This window comes from Myotis yumanensis, unplaced genomic scaffold (genome assembly GCF_028538775.1).
Source record: "Myotis yumanensis isolate MYYU_CA2020_CCGP unplaced genomic scaffold, mMyoYum1.0.hap1 SCAF_7, whole genome shotgun sequence".
In the NCBI taxonomy this organism is placed as follows: Eukaryota; Metazoa; Chordata; class Mammalia; order Chiroptera; family Vespertilionidae; genus Myotis; species Myotis yumanensis.
In genome coordinates, this window is record NW_027223758.1 from 36,483,708 (window position 1) to 36,508,682 (window position 24,975).

Genomic DNA, 24,975 nt, shown 5'->3' on the forward strand with positions numbered 1-24,975 from the left:
AGAGAAACCAGATTATGTGGATGGGGGACTGATGGAAGATTAAGTTTAAACTCTTCCAAGAGCTCTACCATGTTCTTTGTGATCTGTTCTTGGTCGTCTTTCCTGCCTCACCTCCTCCCACATTCCCACTTTTAGCTCATCCTTCAGTCAGAGTAAACTATAAGCACTTTCCCAAACATGTCAGGTGTTCTTACAGCTCTTAAGCATACTGCTGCTGGGAATCCTCCTTTTTTAATTCACTGGGATGCTAACTCCTTGTCCTTCAAGACTCAGCTTACAAATTATATGTTCCCCAAAGCCACCTTTCTCCCCAATCTGAGGTGCCACAAAAGTGATTTGAATCCAGAAACAGGTCCCATAATTCATTATTTAGCATGTGTCAAGAACTACACTAAGGGCGTTATATGTATATATGAGCTCACTTAATCCTTCCCAACAACTCTATGAGATGGATACTGTTACTATCTCCATTTTAGAGAAAAGGAAACAGGTCTGGGAAAGGGTAAGGTTATATAGCAAGGAAATAGTGGCTCAAGATTAAAATACATAGCAGTCTGACACACCATAAATAATGTGGCTGCTCCTTCATATGTTCTACATTTCAGGCTATCTGTAGAGGCAGGGCTAAGATGGTCTTGGGTAAACACAACTCAGAGAATCCAAATTCCAATGGTAGCTAGAGATGGGCCAGAAGATGGGTCATCAGTGGCCAGTTATTAATACATCAGACATCTCTAGTATAGCTAAGTCCCCTCCTGGAAAAACTGGGGGGAAAATAGTGTAACTATGGTATGGGAGGGGAAAATGAAAAAGGTTGGTATGAACAACACAAGAACTGATGGACCAGTTGGTGTGGTTCAGTGGTTGAGTGTCAACCCATGAACCAGGAGGTCACTTGTTCGATTCCTGGTCAGGGCACATGCCTGGGTTGTGGGCTCAATCCCAGTAGGGGGCATGCAGGAGGCAGCTGATTGATGTTTTTCTCTCATAGATTTTTCTCTCTCTCCCTCTCCCTAAAATCAATAAAAACATATTTTAAAAAGAAAAATAAATGATGAGCATGAAGGTGAGAATAAGCTTTAAGGCTACTAGCTTAGGCAAAGTTGCTAACAGCAAGCTGATAAGATTTTGTTGGAATGAACGAATGATAAAGGGTGGCTAGGTTGCTGACTGAAGCATAAGGAATGTATCAAATTTATCATAAGGCTAAAATGCAGTGCAAATATTGCAGGTAAGGTTTTAGTAGTCTTTCTTGTAGCCAGGAATGCCATCAGCAAAGCTGTATAGTATCAACACCATGGGCCACAGTTATTGCATGGCAATAGGCTTTGTGCATTCACTGAACATCAGCCAGTCTATTTAAACGTAATGTTAGAAATTAGCTCAGTGTGCATTCTTATGTGAGGAACATAGAAACAGGTGAGAACAGAAAGAAAGAAAAGGGACATGGACAGACCAAATACACATATGTGCATAATAACTCATTCAGTTGCTTTATGACCGAGGGTCTTTTAGCAATGATAAAAAATACAACAAATAAAATTAGCTCTAACTGTATGTGTGTGCACGTGTGAATCTGTAAATGTGTGTATATTGAAATGGTACATGGTCAGCAGGCAGAAATGCAGACGCAGTAGCCTTAATTTCTGAATGGTCACAAAGTACAGGAGTCCTTTCCTTGGACTTGGAAAAAAGCCAATCAAGAGATGGCTGTCCTTGAAAATTACAGTCATTTACTGACTTGACAAGGCAGTCAAACACATCCATAAGTCCTCCACAATCACCTTGAAAAGAAGCTGATGAGGTATATTAAGGTCCTGGGAAGATCAAACTATTACACCAATTTAATTTTCTTCTATGTCAGGCCATATAGATAAGAGGAAGACAGCTAGTATATATCTGATTTCTGATGTTTTTTATTGAATTCCACATGACAAGTCTCATGAATACTCTAGTCAGATGGGGTCAATATGGCTTGAAAGAGTCCCTGTTTTAACAACAGCACTGATGGGCAGTCCTAAAGGAAACAATTCTGAGGGCCTCCACTGAAATCCATACTGATAATAATTATGATGGTGGTAGTAACAATGAGAATATATCGCATTTGACTTGATAGTTTTCACTTATATGATCTTGTGCCTCATGATCATACCTGGCACTCGAGGAGCTCACACACTAACTGCTACTTTTGTGTTGATTCTATAAATAAGGGAACAGAGGCAAGATGTTAAGTGATTTAACCCAAAGTCACACCCTGCTTGTGACAGTGCTGGGACTTTTATCTCAGATGGCCAATCCCTAAGTCTAGTGTCTTCTCTATACTGTCATACCTTTCTGCTTCTGATGAGTCATATCAGAAATGGAGAGTCACACAAGCAAAAAGCTAAAATTGCTTATTCCAGCACTTTGTAAAACAAGAGTAAAAAGCTGAATTGTTGAAAAATTATCCTAGAAACAAGATGAGATTCAAAAAGGTAAGTGCACAGAAGCATACCAAACTAAATAAATAACAGGATGTAAAAGGGTTTGACTAGTTAGACATCATAAAGTTTCAGAGCAAATCCCTGATCATGAGCAGATAAGTGAGAAATGTGAAATGATAATAATTAAATATATTAAAAGAAATGTCATAAACAAAGATAAAAAAATTGTCTATCTTCTATTATTGTAATAGTCAAGAGTCTATTTTAGCTACCACACTTAAGAATAAACATGGAGAAACCAGAGAAATTTCAATGAAAGATGTCAGATAGGTATGGTCACATTGGTTCTATGGCTGTTCCATGGGTTGGTCTGGTTGTATCCATCATCAGTTTCCATGGATCAGTAGATCTTTTTTTTTTTTTTAAATATATTTTATTGATTTTTTACAGAGAGGAAGGGAGAGGAATAGAGAGTTAGAAACATCGATGAGAAACATCGACCAGCTGCCTCCTGCACACCTCCTACTGGTGATGTGCCCGCCACCAAGGTACATGCCCTTGACCGGAATCGAACCTGGGACCTTTCAGTCCGCAGGCCAACGCTCTATCCACTGAGCCAAATTGGTTTTGGCAGATCAGTAGATCTTAAAGGTACTCTGATACTGTCTCAAGTGAACATCACTCTCTCTCTGCATTCCTTCCTTAGGGTTGGAACCTACTCCCCAACTCCATATGAGTTGGCAGGCTGCTGATCCTGGAATCCAGTTCTCTCTTCACAGAGCCCAAACTAATCTAATCAGACCTAACTTCTGAGTAGAGACATCCAAAGGTAAAAGGCATCTAAAGTTGGATTATCCCAAAGAGACTATACTAAGTTCTGTTACTAATACTAGGATCCCTAAGCTTCCTTGTATCTTTCCTATCTGAGGCCTGTTATTAAACTCTCCTTCCTATTCCGTGAGCCTTGTTACCTGCCAATACATTCACTTGTTCACTTACTTTAGCAGAAGTCAATCTCTGTTGCTTGCAATCAGTGGATATACTGTTATTCTTCAATTTAATAAAACCTCTCCGTAATAATATAATGACACGAGCTAACATTTGTTGGATGCCTACCATGTGCCAGCAATTGTATTATTAAAAGCTTTATATGTGCTATCTCTTTAATATTCACAATAATCCTAAAAAGGGGGTGTTGTTATCCTCCTTTATAGAAGAAACATCACCTTATTTCCTGTGAAGCCTTTCAAGTACTTTAAAGTTTGCTGCTTTTGCCTTCACATGGTTTTTAATATTCCCACCAGGAAGACTAACTGTAGTTATTTTAATAAACTGTTTATAGTCTGCACCTCCATTTCCCCACTGCATTAGACTATGAGCTCCTTGAGGGCAAAGATGGCACACTGCTCGGCACATGTCATAGAATGAATCAATATATTATTTCCTGCCATAATTATCTCTTGTAATACTGATGCCCATGCACTTTTACAAATTTCAAGAAAGCTCCCTGAGTACAAGGATTTGCAAAGGGGTTGAACAAGTTTGTGTATATGCTGCTGCTGTCTTTATGGTTTCAAACACAACTGTAGCCTGAGGAGGCCCAACTCCTGTCCTTGTAGTCTGTCCTCACACGGCCTCTGAAACCCCACACCCATTTCAAATCAATCTCTTCCATGGAATAAGTTTCAAGGCCACATTTAGTTCTAGTACTACCATCCAATACAGATTTGGAGTCAAAAGACTTATACAGCAGTATGAAGTAAAAAGGAGCACTTCTAATTGAACAGAGAAAGAACATTGAGATTGCAAAGGTAAGAAAACACAAAATGGACAAGTGAGTTTTTCTTGGTCACTGGTCTCTCTAACAAGATAATAGGCAACTAACTCTTTGAAGTGAATAGGTTAAACATTAACAGACTTGATCCTTGCCTGCTCTATCACAAATGCTATGGAAGAATAATTAGGAAATTTTCTAAGAAGTGCCTTTCGTATCATATTTCTAAGTTTAAGAAAGGGCTATGCCCTGCTAACAAGTGCCAGTGCACAAAAGTTTTGGTCAGGCTTTGGTTTTCTGTTCTTAAATACAAGATTTGGAAAGTGAAAACAGTTTATTAGTGGTCACCAATGGCCAATAATCAAGGTAGAACCAATTAGTAAGACAATTAAGTATAAACAAAGGATAATGCCATTCACACCTACTAGAATGGCTATAATTTTTTTTTTTAAAGAAAAAGGAAAATAAGTATTGGTGAGGATGTAGAAAAAAATGGACCCCTCATGCATTGGCTGAAGAAAATGTAAAATGGTATAGCTGCTGTGGAAAATAGTTTGGTGATTTCTCAAAAGGTTCAACATAGAACTACCCTCTGACTGTTCCAGAAATTCCACTCCTAACTATATATCCAAAAGAATTGAAAGCTGAGACTGAAACAGATATTTGTACACCAATGTTCATAACAGAATCATTTACAATAGCCAAAAGGTAGAAACAATTTAAGTGTTCATGGATAAACAAAATGTGGTAAACACAGAACATTATCCAACCATAAAAATAAATGAATTTTTGATGTATGCTACATAGATGGACCTTGAAAATATTATGCTTAGAGAAATGTCAGTCAGAGAAGGACAAATATTGTGATTCCAATTATATGTGGTCCCTAGAATAGGCAAATTCATAGAGACCAAGTAGAGGAGAGGCTATTGGGGCTAGAAAGAGTGAAATGGGGGAGTTATTTAATCGGTACAAAGTTTTTGTTAGGAATGATAAAAAGTTTTGGGGATAGACAGCAGTGATGGTTACATAACATTGTGATAGTATTTAATACCACCAAAATTGTACACATATAAATGATTAAAATAAATGTTACATATATTTTACCACAATAAAAGAAAATTCTAATCACAAATGGTTCTTCTCCCACAAGTATTTCAATCTGTGACTTAATCATGAACCTGGTATATATATTAAAGCCTCCCTTATGATACTTATCCCATCTGAGCAGTAGTATCATGAAGTAATTTTTGTTTCTTGCTAGACATTGCCTTGTACATGTTCAATAAGTATATATTGAGTGTTTTAGCAATCACTGTGCCCTCACTGTCTCCTATGTTGTGGTAATGGAAAATCTTACTTGGATAAGATGTAATATGAACAAGATGTATATTTAGATTGAGCCCAGTAGGCGTCTCCAATGGAGCTTGAGTATAGTGCACCAGAGTCTGAGCCCCTTTCTCCTCTGCATTTACCTGCAGCCGTGAGATCTGACTACTGTCAGCAAGAGGACACTGACACACCTTAGCTTTCCAGTGACAACTGCAGGCTCCCAACTGCACCCTGGATCTCATGACTACATTTATGAGTACAGAAAAGCTGCAGGCACAACTTGCTTTTTTAATGATTTTCCTATTAAATTTAGGCAGACTGGGGACAGTGGAAAATTACAGGATGTGTGTTCCCCATCAATACCAGCCATCTCAAATGCACAGATATACAAGCCAAACAGCTGGAAACAGACAATTAACAAATTGAGTTCTTTGCTAATGAAGCCTGGGCACTATCACCTGTCCTGGGTGTTGTGGATCTAAACCAGCCGTGGGCAAACTACGGCCCGTGGGCCGGATCCGGCTCGTTTGAAATGAATAAAACTAAAAAAAAAAAAAAAAAAAGACCGTACCCTTTTATGTAATGATGTTTACTTTGAATTTATATTAGTTCACACAAACACTCCATCCATGCTTTTGTTCCGGCCCTCCGGTCCAGCTTAAGAACCCATTGTGGCCCTCGAGTCAAAAAGTTTGCCCACCCCTGATCTAAACTACCTAGAGGCAACGCCGAGCTCAATGACCCCCAGCCAGAATGCTTTTCCACTCAGCAATTCCAAGATACATATCATGTTGCCTGGACAGCAAAATTTTTTCAGAGGATCCAAAACCTAGCCCATTCCTGATCTTGAGATTCCTACCCCTTTCATCAAATAGCCCTGCCTTCTCTCTTTCTGCAATAATGGGAAACAAAAGAGACGGGCCAACCTAACAAACTGAATCACACATTAACTGGTGACTTCAGCTGGGCAGAGGAAGTCAGACTAAAGTTTAAGCCCCAAACAATAAAGTGGACATTCTCATTGTTCTCCATGTGTTGTAGAATGCTTGTTTTTCATTGTAGTTTCCTTACTTCCTATTGTTCAGAACTGTACAATTTCCAAAATATTGACCCGATGGTAATCTGAGTCTGTTTTCTACTGTAGAGATGAAGAAACAAAGGCTCAGAAAGGTCAGGGGACTCTCCCAAATATCACTCAGCTCATAGATGGTAGAGATTTTCACCGAAACAAGGTCTTCTGATTCCTAGTCCAACATACCTTTATTTTAAGGCTCAAACAGAGTTGCCATGCAGCTGATAGCTTACAGAATCCTGCAGAAGTATCCTGAGAATGGCTGAGCCTGGATTCTGGATAGGAGCGATATGGGCACTCCTCCTGAGTAATGAGAAGGCCAAGAGCAAGGCAAGGAGTAACCTTCAGACACTACTTGAAAGTGAATTGTACACTTGACCTTATGAGCTCTGAGAGTGGCCCCATCTCATTAGAATAATTCTTTTTGTCCTCTTTTTTTCAGTAAAATGTTAATGGTAAGCATTTTTTTTTTAAATTTTTCGCTAAAGGTATTACAAAGGGTATTACATAAGTGTCCTCCCCCCCCCCCCCTCCCGCCCTTGACAAACCCCTGCCCTCCAGTGTCTTATGTCCATTAGTTATGCTTATAAGGATGCATACAAGTCCTTCAGTTGATCTCTTAATGGTAAGCATTTTATCCAAAAAGAAAACCTCGATTAGAATGGTGTATCTGTTAAAGAGATGCTCTCTCTAGTGATGTCTATGTCTACTTGGACCTAAGAAATGCTCTGAAGTCTAAGTAAATTCTGGACCCGAAAACTCCATTTCCCTCCTACCTTGTGACTCTGAAAAGGCAAATCTCTGAGTCTCAGCTTTTCCATGAAAACTGCAAAATTACCTTTCCTTTTTCTTTTTATAGTACCATGTGAGATAAAAATGCTCAAAAATAATGATAAAATTAATAGCAGCAAACATCTAGCCTTCAAGCACTGTTCAAAGAGTCTCAAATGTGATAACTCATTTAACCTCCACAATGCTGTAGAGTGAAGTGGATTCTATAGCTACCTCTATTTTACAAGGAGGAAACAAAGGACAGAGATGAAGGACCTTGCCCAAGGTCACATAACTGGGGTGAATCTAAGCCCAAAAGTCTGGCTTCAGTGCCTAAATATTCTCAATCACCATGATGCTGCCTTAGAAAGGAATTTACAAACCCAATTCACTCCTCCACCTGAGAAGCAGGCCTGGGGGCTGCCTAGTCTCCTATACTATCCTGCCATCACTCTCAGCCGGCTCTGGGCCAGTTTTTCTAGGAAGTCTGTAGAAACAAAACAAAACAAACAAAAAACAACGACAAAAAAACCACAAAGGTAAATTCATATCTTATTTCTTCATCTATTTAGTTTGGAATTTAATCTAGGAGAGAGTCACCTTAATTTCTCTTCTTTGCATAAGTTAGAATGTAATCCCTATAAGATCACTTCTCTCTGGTGTACTCTCTATCAGGGATTAGCACGAGGCGAGAGACAAATGTGATCCTTGAATAAATAAATGAATGAGTGAATCAATCCTTAATAGAGCTATACAAATTTTTTCTTTTTTTTACTATTTCAAGAAAATGGATTTTAAATATAATAATGTTACGTGCAATAAACATCAATATTTCAAGAAAAACAATTTTAAATATGATTTACATGCAATAAACATTAATATTTTAAGAAAAAAAATATTTTAAGTATAATATTACCAAAATTGTACTAACAGTATATCACAAAAGTTGTAGGAAATATTAAAAATCTGCAAATAATAGGATTACTTCTATTATATTCTAAAAATTTTTTTCTCTGGCTCTATTTTCGTTCATCAGTTTATGTTGTTCTTGTTCATTATAGTATTCCACAAATGAGTGAGACAGCATTGTGGAGGTTAAATATCAGGTGATATTTATCTTTCTCCGACTGGCTTATTTCACTTAGCATAATGCTCTCCAGGTCCATCCATGCTGTTGCAAAAGGTAAGAATTCCTTTTTTTTTACAGCAGTGTAGTATTCCATTGTATAGGTCAGGGGTGGGCAACCCCTAGCACGTGTGCCAAACATGGCACGCCAGTAACTTTTGCTGGCACGCAAAACCCTCTCTTATAATCTTCCATTTACAATTTTTTTCTTATTATCGACTTTTTTATTTTTCAGATAAATTCGGTGTAGGTGCATCTTAGATAAATAAATAATTTTACATAACAAGTTATCTTAAAGACCATAGACATGGATTGACGAGAGAGGGGAAGGGCAATTTCTATGCTTCTGCCTTAACTCTCCCTGCCTTCCTAGATCTGACCAGTGTTTTGGTTTCATCCACATACGCTTGTGAATCTTTGTTCTCAGTGATGAATTTTGTTAAGTCTCGTTATAGGAGTAGCCTGACGGATGAAAGTAGTAGCCCGTGCATATCTCTGAAGGTCGCGAAATATAAACCTGATGTAAAATCTCTGTCATCAGTGATACAGCAGCAAAAGTCCCACTGATAATATCAAACGGAGTCATAAAGTTTTCTGTTGGACTATCAGTGTACATGTATACATTAAAAAATAAATGTATTTTTCATCATCATATTACTGTGTTTTTGTTGCTCAAATGAATTTTATTATTTCTTCAAGGTTCTTCACATACGTAAACCTTAAGAGATATCAAGTAGGCGTAACATGTTCTCGAAAAATTAGGGTTGGCACGCAGAAGAATTCTGAGTCAGAGATTTTGCTGGTTTTGGCACACACTCACAAAACGGTTGCCCACCCCTGTTCTAGGAGATTGCAGGCCACAGAAGTGGCACAAAATGTAAACTTCAACTGCTTTGCAATTCTGATCAGCTAGGTCTGCAGCCCTGACTGGGCCTGCCTGCCATCAGCCAGAGCTGCCTGGACTTCCATTACACAGTCCCATGGGTCATCACCAATGGGATTCTGACATCCATATCCACCCACTGCTTCTCACCAGACAACTCTAGCATGTTCTGAACCTCACATTTGACCCCAAACCATTCTAGTCTCTCCTGGGCCTTTGAGCTGAGGATATTAGGGATGCGGCTAGTTACTCCAGGGCAAGAGAGGCTTTGAGAATAAGTAGGAAGTCTGAAAAATTGCTATTTACTCTTGTAAATTCTACCATAGGTTGGAAAATTCTTATCTTATGGGGTTTTTTCCAAGCTGGAAGGGCCCTTAGAAATAACGTGGTCTAGCTCTTCACCTGAGTCTGCTGATGAACAGTGGAACCAAGTCACCAGAAGAGTCTCTACTCTTCTGGTTCCAAGACTAGCAAGTGGTTTTGCAACTCTCCCATTCCCTCCTTCTCCTCTAGATGGAGGATCTTCCTTTGGCAGGTGACATGGCCCGGGACCTAAAGCACAACAGACAGTAAACATTTTCTGTCTTTGAAAGAGAAGTGGTATGGCCATAAATACATACATATACCCAACATACCAAATACAATAGAGTTCACTTGATATCTGATCATCTTAGCAACAGGGCATAGGACATGGATGAGAAGTAGCAGCGTGGGAGACACTTGGAAGGCCACTCACTGAGCACTTAATGGGAATCGTCTCCTACTTCCCCCATAACCAGGCACAAACCACAAGCTTGCTGATTCTTAACCCCAGCAGCTGAACTACTCAAGGCCCAGAAAAGGAGCAACACACACAGTTTACACCTTTTATTATTCTGATAGAAATTTCTCTCCTGGGAGCAGAAAGGGGTCAAAAGTCCAAAACAAAAAATATATATCTTTATAAGTCAGAGCAAAGAAGCATTAAAGCAGTTATTAAAAAAAAAATAGTCTCAGTGAACAGAGCAGAGTAGGAGGTGTTAGAAAACTCACTCCAAGTAATTTATTCGCTGGGAACCACAAAGGGCTTTCCCAAGAACAGCAAAAACACCATTAATTTCCCCAGTACCCTCCTTTCAAAGGGCTCCAAACACTTCACACATATCGTTTTAAATTGTCCTCAAAGGCTCCAAAATAAGGGGTTACTATTTCCCCAGGTTCAGATGGAGAAACTAAAACATTCATGCCTGCTCTGCTTTGTCCAAGTCATCCTAACAGATTTGGCCAACATCGACTGAGTGCCTGCTATTGCGTATGACCCATGACGGGCAGAACAGGAGGTACAAAGATGAAAGGTATCATTTCTGTCCCAGAAAGTCAGAAAGAATCCAGTGCGGCCTGACAGATGTATACATGAATCTTCTTGAAATAAGGCAGCCTGTGTCAAGTGCCATAGAAAAGGTCTAAATACAGTGCCCATGTTATCAAATGCCCAAAAATGTGCCAAGCAATGTGCTAAGTCTTTACTAGCATCACATTAAGTCACACACTATGTGTGGCCTATCTTACAAAGGAAGGAATGGCGACAATGAGAGGTGAAGCGTCTTGCCCAGGATCTCAAGGCCAACTGTGACAGAGCAGGGATTAGAACCCAGATCTATCTGGCTCCAAAGCCCATGTGATAGGAAATAACTGCTTGGAAAACCAAGTGCTGGCCTTTGGACATTTTAGTATGAAGTATCCACCTCCTATGGACAGAACATAGGAGCCCTCACTAAATTTTGGGGGAATGCTCTGTTTCCTGGCCCAAAACTGCATATATAGGGATATATGAGCAAATTTGGATTCTCCATCATAGGGACTGATTGTTCTTGTGGGTTGAAAAGCCAAAGGTAAGTGTCTTCCAAAGGGAACAAAGCTCTCTCTGGGCAAAGAAGGGCTGAAAGGTCTGAGCACTTCCTGTCCCATACTTCTGTGTATTACTATCTCACTAACACAGGCGACTTTGCTCCCATCAATGGACGGGTTAGTCAGTAGTTCGTTCACTCATTCATTATTTATATTCTACCTCCTTCCAAAAAGTGGCTCAAGTTGGCTTACAATAAAAGACATGTGGTAAGGCCAAAACAGCAAAATGTTTTAAATCAGTCAGATCTGGACTTATGACTTACTATGCTGCCCACAGCCAAGTCCTTTAACTTTTCTGCCCCTCAGTTCTCCTCAGCTGCAAAATGGGGACACTCTCACCTCTATAATAGGACAATTTGTAAGGACTCAATGAAATGGTGCCTAAGAGGTGCCTGGCACAGAGTTTGGCCCAGAGTATTTATCTCAACCAAAACAAAAGTAAAAGAAAAGAGTTAAGTAATAAAGTGTGTGTGAGAGAGAGGACAATGAGTAACTATATCAAAAGATCTAAATAAAAGAAGTGCTGTACTTTCTGGCAGCAGGGAAGCAGGACTGTTATACCATCTCACTGTTAAAAAAAAGGGAAGTATATCAGTTCATCAGGACAGAGAAAGTTCTTAATTCTAAATGCAGAGCGAGACTCATATATTCCTGAGTGAATGTGAATGTGCACACACATACACACAGGCTTCTACCATTTTTCTCTCCAACAGGAACAGGGGAAACGGCTCTCCAGAGCCCTGCTGCCCCTCTGACAACACCACACTACTTCTGTGCAATGAAGTACTTCAACAGTTAAAACATTTTTGTGCCAATATTTTAAGAGTGCAGAAGGTTCCAAATTACATGTAAAATAAACAATGCCAGACTGTGAAAACTCTTGGCTGCAACGTTCTCTGATGTTAACAAGAGTCTCTTTATTACTGTAACCTTTCAGAAGTGAATAAAAATTATTTCTCTGCCCTAGTTTTGCCCTCCAGTAAAAGGGAAGAGAACAGTGACCATGGAAAGAGCTGTACAATGACCTCTCATGAAGGGTAGGAGGCTGGGAAGGGGGCAGTTTCAAACACAAAGCCTTCCATATATGTTTCTAGTCAAAGGTTAGAACTTTAGTTTGTGCTATGCTGATCATATTGTAAAGTTTTACGTTCCTAATATTTTTATGTAACTAAAATGCTTAGGGGGACGACAGGGCATTTGTGAGAGCCCAAACTAAGCCAATGCTATGGAGGAAACCCAAATCTTGACCAGGGCTCTTTAATTATTCAGTGAACCTCCTTACTCAGAAATTTAGTCTGAAGTTCCCTTAAGAAACAGAGAAGATCTACAGGTGGACAGGACTTAAAGAAAATATGGACAGAACATAGGAGCCCTCACTTGTAGACCTTTAAGTCAATGACTGTAAATACTGGACAAACAGAAGAATCTCAAATGGTGCTAGTAGGATAAAGATAGAGTCTGCTTTTATCACTGCAGAATAGAAGGGGGAAAGTCACCAAATGAGGACAAATATGCTTTGTCCTCTCACACCACTCTGCCTTTACCCACACTGTTTCTCTGCCAGGGATGCTCTTCTTGTCTAACAAACACTTATCTGAAAGATACAAACCAAATGTCATCTACCCCAAGCTTTTCTCCTCTGGTCCTTCTCAGCAATCTTTAAATATCATAATCTGTAAATATTGTAGTCACCAGTTTATATGTGTCTTCTCCTACTAGATTTGGAAGTCAGGGACAGTATCGTCATCATCTTTGTATTTCTAGTGGCTAGAGGCTAGGCACAGAGTAGTAGCTGGAAGCTAGCAGGCCACAATAAAATGGATGGATAGATGGGTAAAACCTTGTTTGTGTCTGGGAACAGAAATAAGACAGAGAATGATGAACTGCTAAATAAACAGAACACAAGCTCTGGGATTTAACACAAGGCTAGCTTTTCAAACTTTCACAGAGTTGCAGAATGTTAAGTCTGGAAGAGAATTTAGAAATCATCTAGCTCTCCTCCCCAGAGAGGTGAGGTGATTTGACTTACTCAAGCTCACCCAGAGAGCAGCTGGGTTGGCCAGAACTCCTTCCATTATACCATACCAGCCCTTCTCTTACTGTTGAAAATTTTAGGTGTAAATATTTATTTGGTAACAAGATGAGAAATGTATTAAGACTACATATTTTGAGAATGTTATTTCCTTATAAACAAATAAACAACGGATATTACACTAGGAATTCAAATAACTTGATATAAGATACAATATCTGAGCTGCTCAAAAAGCTAAACATAGAATCACTGTATGACCCAGCAATTCCACTCCTAGGTATATACCTGCCAAAATGGAAGCATATGTTCAGATAAAAACTTGTATGTGAATGTTCATAGCAGCATTATTCATAAAAGCAAAAAAAAAAATGAAAAGAACCCAAATGTATATCAATTGATGAATGGGTCGTAAAATGTGGTATAATCCATACAAGACTATCCATAAAAAGTAATGAAGTACCGAAACATACAATATGGGTAAACCTTGAAAACATTATGCTAAGTGACAGGAAACAGACATTAAAGGCCACATATTATATGATTCCATTTATATGAAATGCCCAGAATAGGTATATCCATAGAGACAGAAAGAGTTGTGGTTGCCAGGGATGGGGTGGGGAAGGGAGGGAGGATGGGGAGTGACTGCTAATGGGCACAAAGTTGCTTTTTGAGGTGATGAAAATGTTTTGGAATTAGATAGTGGTGACGGTTGCATAACATTGCAAATTCACAAAAAAGCACATTTAAAATAGTGAATTTTATGGTTTATGAATTATACCTCCATTTTTAAAAAAATATATTTTATTGATTTTTTTACAGAGAGGAAGGGAGAGAGATAGAGAGTTAGAAACATCGATGAGAGAGAAACATCGATCAGCTGCCTCCTGCACATCTCCTACTGGGGATGTGCCCGCAACCCAGGTATATGCCCTTGACCGGAATCGAACCTGGGACCTTTCAGTTCGCAGGCCGACGCTCTATCCACTGAGCCAAACCGGTTTTGGCTATACCTCCATTTTTTAAAATGGGAAAAAAAAAAAAAAAAAGATACAATCTCTGCCTTCTAGGAGCTAACAATTTAACTGAGTCAGGACCAAAATACAGAGATACGAAAGAAGTCATTGGTTCAGTGTTATGTGACAAGTAATGTTATACAAGTCAGCAGAAGAAAGAAACTATAGTTAAAAATCTTAATGCTAATGCTAGAGCCATAGTGTTTAGTGATGATATTTTCAGGCAACACAAAGCAGTGATTAAAAGCATAGGCTCTAGAGCAGTGGTTCTCAACCTTGGCTGCACATTAGAATCACCTAGGCATCTTTTTAAAATCCTGATTTCTGGGCCTCATCCTTCGGAAATTCTGTTTCTTTGTTATGGTGTGGGGCCACAACATTAGTAACAAAGAAACAGAATTTCCGGGAGATGAGGCCCGGAAATCAGGATTTTAAAGAGATTCCCAGGTGATTCTAATGTGCAGCCAAGGTTGAGAACCACTGCTCTAGAGCCTGGCAGGTTTGGGCTCCAATCCAGGATGCCATATGTACTGTATAAGTCTGATTAAGTTACTTGACTGTTAGGCTAAATAGTTGTCTCCCAAAAGATATCTACATCCTAATTCCTGGAATCTGTGAATATTACTTTACATGGCAGAAAAGGATTTCGAAGCTGTGATTAGGTTAAGGATCTTCAGATGGGGAGTGTCCTGGATTATCCAGGTGGGTCCTAAATGTAATCACATGTATGTATTCTTATAAAAGGGAAGCAGAGAGCACTTAGACCCAGACAGAAAAGGAGAAGGTAACATGACCCACAGAGGTAGAGATTAAAGTGATGTGGCTACAAGCCAAGGAACGCCAGCAACCACCAGAAACTGGAAGGGGCAAGGAACAGATTCTCCCCTAGAGCCTCCAGAAGGAGCACAACCCTGCTAACTCCTTGATTTCAGTTCAGTGAAACTGATTTTTAGCCTCCAAAACTCTGAGAATAAATTTCTGTTGTTTTAAGCCAACGAGTTTCTAGTAAGTTGTTACAGCAGCTGCAGAAAATTAATATACCAACTTCTCAGAGACTTACTTTCTTCATCTGTAAAATGAAGGTGGAAATACTATCTATCTCACAGGTAAGACTGTGGTAAAATGTAAAATTCAAATGGTTCTGGTAAAGTGCACTTAGCTCTCCCAGAGCCAGTTTCTCACATCAGTTAAAAATGAAGCTCAGGCCTGGCCGACATGGCTCAGTGGTAAAGCATCGACCTGTGAACCAGAGATTACAGTTTGATTCCTAGTTGGGGCACATGCCCGGGTTGCGGGCTCAATCCCCAGTGTGGGGCATGCAGGAGTCAGCCAATTAATGATTCTCTCTCATCACTGATGTTTCTCTCTCCCTCTCTGAAATCAATAATATATATATATTTTTAAATGAAGTGCAAACAAGAGCAGTGGCTCTCAAATTGAAGGATTTGTTAAAACAGATTGTTGGGTCACACTTCCGGAGTTTCTGATGAGCAGATCCAAGGTGGGAATCTAAACTTGCATTTTTAACAAGTTCCTAAGTGATGCTAGAGCTGCTGATCTGCAACCACACTTTTCAGAATCTCTGGGCAAGGTTACTTTAAGGTTCCTTTCCAGTTTTAATAGTCTAAGACCCTTAGGTACATCTAATAGATGTAGCAGTCAAATAATAAACACTGCTATATCAGGTTGAAATAGTCTTAAAACTAAGTTATTTTCCTAGGTAGAGAGTGGAGGATGGGAGCATGACTAGGAGGTACATGGTAAAGACTAGTTTTAACTTTTGAACTAAGCAGAATGAAAAAATCTTAAGCAATGGTGGGACTAGGAAGAGGCTGTCCCCTCATCCAGCATGCTGGCCTCATTTTAATTTATCTTAATCCCACCTTTCTGCCTTTTCACCAGACCCCTTCCCCCGCATGCCCTCCTCTAGAAACACATCTAGGTGTCTCCTGAATTCATTTATTGGCTTTGCCGTGCACAGCATAATACCGCCTTTGTTAGTCTCCCAGCCCAGCCTCTCCAAGCACGGTGTTCAGTCTCGGTGTTCCTCTACTCTTAAAAAAACATAAGCAAGGAGTCTCTGAAAAATAATTGTAAAATCAACTAAGGCAAATTCAGAGGATTGGAGACATTCAGACCCTAAATGTTGGAAAAAGAAACAAATTCCGAAATTGTTGGCATTCTCATCTGTCTTTCACCCCTTTAATCTCTATCAGTTCTGTTGAGTAGGAAACCTCTGCCGTATTGGATTAGAAATTCTGAATAAAAGGGGCCTCAGGTTTGGGACTGCATTGAAGAAATGGAATGCTTCTAGATTCAAGAAAAGCTGTCCGTTCTAGCCGGCTTGGCTCAGTGGATAGAGCGTTGGCCTGTGGACTGAAGGGTCCCGGGTTCGATTCCAGTCAAGGGCACATGCCCGGGTTGCAGGCTCGATCCCTAGTAGGGGGCATGCAGGAGACAGCTGATCAATGATTCTCTCTCATCATTGATGTTTCTATCTTTCTCTTCCTCTCCGAAGAGAGAAAGAGAGAGAGAGACACCTAGTTAAACTCTGTGGGGGAAAAATTAGCAAAATAGCAGCTTGCTTTAAAAAGAAAAGAAAAGAAAAGCTGTTCTCTTGTCTTTGAAAGTCCTTGGTAATACCACAGAGGAGAAGGAAGCTGCCATGAGGTTGACTAGGGAAAGTTATCATGGTATAGCAAAGTGGACCCTGGACCGGGAATAGGCATACAACTGAGCCCCTTCAGATTGAGAACCATTTAATGAAAGCATCTCTGAGACACCCAGTCTAACATTTTGAGGTTCATCTATTCTATAAAGTAGATTAAAAGTACAAACAACCAGAGAGCCAGGGAACCCATGAGGCAAGACAGGGAGAAAAATGAACCTTTTGTTTTTTGGCAGGGGTTAGGATTAGGGGTAGAGGGGTGTCAGCGAAATTGAATCTTGACATAAGAAGATCATTCATTAAGTCAGTACTTGGGAGCCAGGACTGGCCACACACTAAGAACAGAAACAAGTACCTATGTTCACCCCAACCAACAGGTGGGTGGCTACGTTAGGCACTCTGTTTAAGACACCAGGGATCCTAAGATCCTTATCCCATATAATGGTCATGACCTACACAAACCCATAATTAGAGTATGTCTTATTTCAAAGTCTGTGCAAAATACTGCAAAAATACAGAGAAGGGAGAGGCCAAATATACTGTGCTAACATTATTGAGAGTGTTGGGGAAAGTTTCTTGGAGGAGGTACTATGCAGCTGTGTCTTATAGTGTCATGAGCAGAGGAGATAGGGGTTAAGTCAACTTTAGACAGAGAGAACAGCATAAACAAAGCCCAGAATCATAAAAGAGCATGGCATACTGTGACACCAGTAAAAATCTGGCATGAGTGGAACATATATTTGAGTGTATGTGTGCAGGTACTCGCATATGAAAATTTGTGTGTGGGTAGAGTTTGTTGGAAATTAGAATAGAAAGGCAGGCTGGGGCCAAAATGTGAAGATTCCACTCCCAACCCCTAATTGTCACTTTTAAGAATTTCAAACTTATTGAAAAAAACAAAGATGTAAGAGTAATATAACAAAAACTTGTATAATTTTAGATTCACAATTAATATTTTGTGACATTTGCTTTACATCTATCTACAGCTGACCCTGAAATAATGTGGATTTGAACTTTGGGGGTCCACTCATGCATATTTTTCAATAAATACTGTAACTGTATTTTCCCTTTCTTATGATTTTCTTAATAACATTTTCTTTTCTCTAGCTTACTTTATTATAAGAATACATATAGCATACAAAATATGTGCTAATCAACTGTTTATGTTATCAGTAAGTCTTCCAGTCAGCAGTAGTTAAATTTTGGGGAAGTCAAAAATTATATGTGGATTTCTGATTGCATATTTGCGGGGGAGCGGTCAGTGCCCCTAACCTGTGCATTGTTCAAGGGTCAACTTTATATATACACACAAACACACTTTTTTCTTTTACTAAATAATTTGAAGATACTTGCAAACAAAACATTTCACCCATAAATACTTCAGCATGTATCTTCTAAAAACAAGCACATTCTCCTACATAACTATGAAGGGTTCTTCTGTATGCCACTGCTAAGGAGTTTGAATTTTATCCTGTATGTGGTGAGAGCCCACAGAGATTTCTAGACAGAAGAGGGACATACTCAGATGTGGGATTTAGAAAGAAAACCTGTGGCAATTATATGGTGGGAGGGTTCAATTAAGTCAGGAAAGTCTAAGAACTAGTTAAGAGGCCATGTGCAGCAAGACAGATGATGAGGATTGACATGAAGCAATGGAACAGAGGAGAGAATAAAACCCAGAGATATCTTGGGAAAAACCTGACAGGTCAACTAGATGCAGAGGATGAGGCAGGAGATGAGGATGACTTCAAGAATTCTAGCTTGGGGGACTGGATTGATGGTGAAGACATCAGAAGTGAGACAGGACACACAGGAAAAACAGGTTCATGGAGCTATTTTTCCCATCTGCTGAGTGAGACTTATTTAGGAGAGGCATTAGTGACCCCTGAAAGGTGGGTATGGAAAATGGCTTTAGCGGTGTCCGATGCAACCAGCTCTAAGCAGTATTATAACTATGGTACAAAAGATAATCAAGTGAAACAGGGCCCCCAGATAGACTGGAGGCAAGAGATGTGTTGGCAAGAGGTAAACAGTTCCGGAATGACGAGCTAAATTAGGAGTACTTAGCATGAAGAGTACTTAAGCAGAAGTATTATAGAAAGGCAGTGCACTGAGGTAGCCAGGGCCTTGAAAAATGGAATTAGGTCTCTGTCTTTCTCCTACAGAAATGCCATGAGGTAAGCTGAGGATAAAAAGGGGATCAAATTCACTCGACTCCTTCAGTCAAGAAGCATTTACTGAATGCCTACTATGTACAAAGCTCATTTTTGTTAAGGTAGGAATACAAAGACAGGTAAATATGAATGACTTCAGGAAACTCACAATCTGTAATTGAAGGTAAAAATGACCGTGAAAGAGACAAATTATCATGTGCATAGATAGGAGATTCATGCTTTATTTAATTTCAAATACAAAAAGGTTAAAAATTCTCTTTCAGGGACATTCCCTGAAATAGTGAATCCAGTATGGCACTCGGAAGCCATTAGAGTGGCACTCCGGTTATAAGCACCCAGGCATCCAATCAGTTGGAAAACCATCTAAAGCAGCGGTTGCCAACCTTTTGGACCTCACGGGCCACCAGTGGTTCGCAGACCACCAGTTGGCAACCGCTGATCTAAAGCACATACTCTGCATACTGTTGCTACCTCTTAAAGCCTGAGGGTATGAAACTTGTATAGGGAAAGGAATGCATCTACTAGAGCAGCGGTTCTCAACCTGTGGGTCGCGACCCCTTTGGGGGTCGAACGACCCTTTCACAGGGGTTGCCTAAGACCATCAGAAAACACATATGTAATTACATATTGTTTTTGTGATTAATCACTATGCTTTAATTATGTTCAATTTGTAACAATGAAAATACATCCTGCATATCAGATATTTACATTAGGATTCATAACAGTAGCAAAATTACAGTTATGAAGTAGCAACGAAAATAATTTTATGGTTGGGGGTCACCACAACATGAGGAACTGTATTAAAGGGTCGCGGCATTAGGAAGGTTGAGAACCAGTGTACTAGAGGAACATCTTCAGTTGGACACTGTTTAAATTCATTAGGCAACTCCCAAATGGAATTGCTCTGCCTTCTAAGAATTTAGGCTTCTCTCCTCTAATAAACAAGTATCCACTCCACAGCTTAGGACATTTTAACACTTTTAAAAGAAGGATTGATATATGAGAATAAACACATTCTTAAAGGCCTCAAGCCCAAGGGATTGCTCTGTATTTACACTCCACCATTCATACCAGTGACCACAAAAACTATGCTGCGTGGGAGTTAAACCATAAAGTGGTTCTTTTAAAACAATACCTTTGGTAGGGAGTTTTAATTCTGACCTAGAGATATAGCAAAAGTTTTACCTCATGGTAAAACAGAGAAGTCTGATTGAAGACTTTTGTGGGAGGAGGGAGATGTGAGTAGAATTACAGAAGCCTGGAAGGAAATTTCCAAAACAACTAAAGTACTTATAATTCTTATTTTTACCAGCCTTTATAGATTTAAAGCCTTTGTTAGTTTAGGAGATTTAATACTCTATGTATAAATTTTTTTTTAAATCAAGTAATTCCATTAGAAGATGGGAAAGCGTGGAAAAAGAAACAGAGAAAATGAGGGTAGAGGAAACAATATCTCATTTCTTTTTCTTCCAATGTTTAAGACCAGCAGAGCAAATAAATGTCCTCCGATGCTCAGTGGATAGAGCATCAGCCTGTGCAGGGAAGGGTCTCAGGTTCAATTCCCGGTCAAGGGCACGTTCCTGGGCTGCAGGTTCGATCCCCATGTGTGTCTCTCTCCCCCCCTCCCTCCCAATTTTTCTAATGGAAAAAATATCCTTGGGTGAGGATAAACAACAACAACAAAAAAGATACCTCCCACTCCACTTTTTCCAATACTTATCAGAGGCTTCCAAAACTGTCTTCTTTCATGATATATTTACTCGGCATGCATTTAGCCAAAGGGCAATGACAGGCACTTTGGAAAATACAGAGGGATGTGTGTGATCCTGTCTCCCCGGTCCCCAATTCACCTGGAAGGCAGTCAACATATGTGCATGACAATGGTACAAACAGAAACAGTAAGAACCAGAAGAAGGGTGCATATAAATTATTATGGTACTTTCAGCTACAGGAAACTGGGATTGGCTTCCAGTCTGGGGTGGAAGGACATGGAGGAGTGTTAGGGTAATGTAGGTTTATGTACCACATGAAGAAAGACACAAGACAGGAAAAGCAAGGCATTCAGCTTGCCTGGAGTGAAGAGTATGAGAAGCAAGGATGGGATTGGATGTTCACTGAAGCTTACTATGTGCCAGGCACATGTGCTAGATTCTAAAGTTTTACATATTTAAGGTTCCAGGAGAGCTAAGGGAAATGAGTTTGGAAAAGTAGCCTGGAGTATGATCACAGAGAACCTTGCAAAGCAAAATGCTGGTACTGAAAAGCAAAATCGAATTTTACAAAGGAGTCCAGTTCAACCCAAAGTTCCTCCACCTCTTCCTAGGACCTCTGCACCATCCCTTGAAGCCGCTCTGCCACAGAGAGAGCAGGAGACTGTGAAATGACAGGAGGTTCATCATTATTCCGGAATGGTGCTAGCAAAGTATCACCTGGAGTTCTGCTAAGGCAACTGGCATGCCAGGGACCACTGATAAGGATAAACTTGCATTTTCTTAACTACAGACCACTCCACCCTTTTCCACCTAGTTAGTCTCCAGGACTTGGAAAGCTTTTAAACCTGCTCATTGTAAGCCACAAGGTGGAGATGTCTGGCAGGACAGAACTGAGAGGAAGTCGTTTAGTCAGCCTAAGGTTACCATTAACACTTTGAGCCACTGCCTTGAGCTAATTTTTATGTTTGTTTTTTAAGTTTGGTTGAAATGTCACAAATGGAAAAATTAAGTAAAGCGCCCTGTTAGCCACAAGACTGGACACACCTGGCTGCAAACCCCGCAAAAGAAACTTACTTCATTAGTAGGAGAGGCAGAAAGTGAAATTTACATCTGAAATCTGCCTGCACCAGGAGAAAGAGCTGAGGCCAAAGGCGCTGTCTGTTTTTACAGCTGTGTCAAGACTTAGTTCTCTACTCTTACCAACACTCAGGAGTGAGGCAAGGACCCAAGGAAAAATGGTCTCCAACCTCTTCAGCTGCGACTCAGCTCACAAAGGTTTTTAAGAACCAGTTAATGAAATAAAACAAGACCAGATGAGGTGATATAATGAACTTTATTTCCACAGCTAATTTATATGTTTAAATCCCAAATAATGTTTTTTTAAAAAGTCAGAACATTCTAAATTACTGATGTGATTTTTGTAACCTCAAATTTAACACTCACTTTTTATACCAGCTTCAATGAAGATATATGAGTCTGCCTCATTTTTCACAATAGCTGGGCTCCTAAAAAGCTGGTAAAAAGCAAAAATTTATCAATTAAATTTTCCCACCGAATAAGGCTGGAATTCTAATTTCAAAGGAGTTCTTGATTAAAATTTCTGATTCATCATTAATTTGCAAGTGGCTCTGTTGGTTCTTGATCTTCCCCACACCAATCCACTCAAGTAAAGTAATGGCCTCTAAGAATTACATGGCATAAGAAAAATCACTACTGCATTGATCAGTCTTATAAATTCTACTTAAATGAGTTTTCTTAAAGATGCATACCTGGGATGCCAAATAACACAGATCTGCAAATTACCACCTTCAAATCACAGGTTTCAAAGCTGACAAGAAATTTGAAAATCATGTAGCCTACCTCCATGATTTTTCTTTTTCTTTTTTAAATGAAAAACTGAAGCACAGAGGAGGAAAGACTTGCCAGTCAGGATCAGAACCAGGCCAGACTCGTTCCCTACTGCCTACTACTTTTCTCCAGCTACATATCCCTAATTTTCCCATTTCTTTAGGTTGTACACACACAGAAGACTGAAATCTCTTCTACATATACACACACAATCATTCACAACTTAGAAGTGACTTATACCATGAGATTGAAAAGGAGGATCAAGTCAATTATAATAGAAAAACAATAATAGTAATTCCACAGCTCTTCCAAACTCTCTTATTTTTAAATCACCATCTTTTACTTATAGTCTTTGAAATAAAATTGGAGCATGGCATTTCCCTTCATGAAGGCGAATTTAAGAGTCTGTACTTGGGGAACATTATGTATTATCTAAAACCTTGCTATTCAAAGTGTGCTTGCCCCTCTCTACCCTGTCCTACAAGTGGCACTCAGCACCAAGCTTTTTAGAAATGTACACTCTCTGACCCTACCTCAAACCTACTGAAACAGAATTTGCATTCTAACAAGATCCCAGGTGAATTGTAAGTATGTTAAAGTTTGAGAAACACTGATCTAACACTCTTTATAGGCAGCATCATATCTAGAACAATTCAGATAGTAAAAATGGTTGAATGAAAGGAAAGGGGAAAAAAAGGAAAAACTACTTCCTACAGGACTACGTGGATATACACCTAGACCAGAGATTAAGTCAAATATGATTTCTCTGGCAAATAAGTGGACTTTAAAACAGAATTCCAGAGGCTGAAGTTCAATTTATTCATCCAATCTTAACTGTCTAAGTAAAAAAACTGTGGGTAAGACAAGTCTCCTGCCATTATAAAGCATACAGTTAAATAGAAGGAACATGATACAGTAACATACATAGGAGATGATTCAAAATGTTGAATACTGAGATATAGATATAAATGGAGGTCCAAAAGAAAATTCATGGAGAGGGTGCAACTAAAAGATTCCTGTGGTCCAGAATCAGTAATCTAGCTCATTAAGCTACTTAGGGTAGGGATAAACTGTGGCCCACATGGCTCTAGTGGTCCAACTTCCAGCAGAGTTAGTCAACAATGATAAGAAAAACGGGCTAACTGATAGAAGAGTTACGGTGTAACTGGCATGGCGGTCAGCCTAGGTTTTAGGGTATTACTGGTCATCATTAAATGGGGATGCTTTGAGACTCTAGTACTCCTGTGTCCACTGTGTGCTGCCACAGAGATGGGGAGTAAGTACGTAAGAATATGTGGAACACTCAGTTGTATGAATACCTACAAGGCTGCTACTGATCCTGCTCTGGGCAGCTAAGACAGCAGAAAGGCATGACAGGGAGAAAAATGAAAAAGGAACCAAAGAGCACAATTACAAAGACAATTTAATATTGACTCCAAAACAGATGATGATGATGATGATGATAACAGCTAAAACTCTGATATATACTCTGATCTTCTTAGATTGAACAGACATGCCAATGGTCTGTCATCCCAGAGAAAGGCATACAAACGTCAATGAAGTAGTCGAAAGGTAAACCCATGTCCACTGTGCTTTCTACACTTGATCTTAGCCAAAAGGCGGAGAAGCAATCCATTGTGCTTCCTGTACATGCAGATCTTCTAGACATGAGAATTTGAAAATACCCTCAATCCAGACTCTCAGTAGGCAACCATCATTCTCATAAGTAAGTCTCAAAGACTACAATTTTACATACATATTAAGCACAGGAAACCATTAGGCAATAACATAGGAGTATGTGAAAATAATTATAATACAGAAGAGTAAAATATGGGTAAAGATGACCCACTTAACACCAGGCAGCAAGGAAAAATCTCTAAAACATATTACTGAGTGACAAAGAAAGTTGCATATAAGTACACAGAGGATGATGTTATGTATAATAAAATATATACACACAAAACCAATACTATGAATTTTCTATAGATAACATAGGAAAAAGTCTTAAAAGATAAATACCAAAGTAGAAACAGTGATTACGTCTTGAAAGGAGGTAACTGACCAGGATTGAGATTGATGATTAAAGGGATTTTAGTTTTAGTTAAAACATTTTGGCCCTGGCCAGTTTGGCTTAGTGGATAAAGCATCGGCCTGCGGACTAAAGGGTCCCGGGTTCGATTCCGGTCAAGGGCACATGCCCGGGTTTCAGGCTCGATCCCCAGTAGGGGGCATGCAGGAGGCCTCTCATTCATTGATGTTT

The 24,975-nt window shown here is 39.5% G+C and overlaps 1 protein-coding gene across 1 annotated transcript in view; it reads right to left on the minus strand.

Annotated features, from left to right (window-relative positions):
* UQCC1 (ubiquinol-cytochrome c reductase complex assembly factor 1) overlaps positions 1–24,975 on the minus strand; it is a 115,288-nt gene that overhangs the window by 16,309 nt on the left and 74,004 nt on the right. The window lies entirely within an intron of this gene.